Here is a 1,139-nt window from a genome sequence, read left to right on the forward strand (position 1 = left end):
GCGAGCGTGCGATAGTGGGCGTGTCTTGACATTTTTCTAGCCAATCACGTTGCTCAATTTTTCTTCCATAGCTATACGGTTTGGGAATCGCAAATTCGCGTACCGGCCATGCTCAGCCTGGTCCCGTGCAAGAACAGATCGACGGTAACTCCTTTGGAATCGTATGCCAACTGCGCATTCTTGCTGTAGCTTGTTGCCTCTACGCTGCTGAACACGGTTTCTCTACACAGCAGATTTCTGGACAACGAGGTAATGAGATCTCAAGTGTTAGCAAGCATGCATGTCACTTTGGCCAGGATTCAATAACTGCACGGCTGCAACACTAGTGAATCCTGTTCTCTCTGTCAACATTAATGTCAACAAGTTAGGCGAAATGATCAATTGTATGTGCGATTGATGTTGTGTAAGTATAATAGTGTGAGAGATAGAGGGAGAGAGGGAGAGGGAGAGGGAGAGGGAGAGGGAGAGGTGAGAGGAGAGAGCATCTAGGAAGGGAAGGGAGACGGGAGAAAGGGAGAAGAGAGAGAGAGAGAGAGGGAGAGGGAGAAGGAGAGGGAGAGGGAGAGGGAAGAGCGAGAGGAGAGATAGAGGAGAGGGAGAGGAGAGCGGGAGAGGAAGAAGTGAGAGCAGATAGAGGGAGAGCGAGAGTGAGAGGGCAGAGGAAGGAAGAGATAGAGGGACGAGGGAGAGATAAGAGGGAGCAGGAGAGGGAGAGGGAGAGTGAGAGAGATAGGAAAAGGGAGCAAGGGAGAGGGAGGGAGAGGACGAGAGAGGGAGAGGAAGGGAAATAGGGAGAGAGGAGAGGGAGAAAGAGAGGGAGAGGGAGAGGGAGAGGGAGAAGGGAGAGATAGAGGAGGGGAGAGGAGAGGGAGAGGAGAGTGAGAGAGATAGGCCCCCGGGAAGAGGAGAGGGAGAAGGGAGAGGGAGAGGAGAGGGAGAGGGAGAGTGAGACGGAGAGGAGAGTGAAGATAGAGGGAGAGGGAGAGGGAAAGTGAGCAGAGATAGAGGGAGAGGCGAGAGGCAGAGAGAGGAGAGGGAGAGTGTGAGGGGAGAGGGAGATGGAGAGAGACGAGAGAGGGAGAGGGAGGAGAGGAAGAGGGAGAGGGAGAGGGAGAGGGAGAGGGAGAAGGAGAGGAGAG

The sequence above is a fragment of the Priapulus caudatus genome, unplaced genomic scaffold, assembly GCF_000485595.1.
Source record: "Priapulus caudatus unplaced genomic scaffold, Priapulus_caudatus-5.0.1 Scaffold2177, whole genome shotgun sequence".
Lineage (NCBI taxonomy): Eukaryota > Metazoa > Priapulida > Priapulimorpha > Priapulimorphida > Priapulidae > Priapulus > Priapulus caudatus.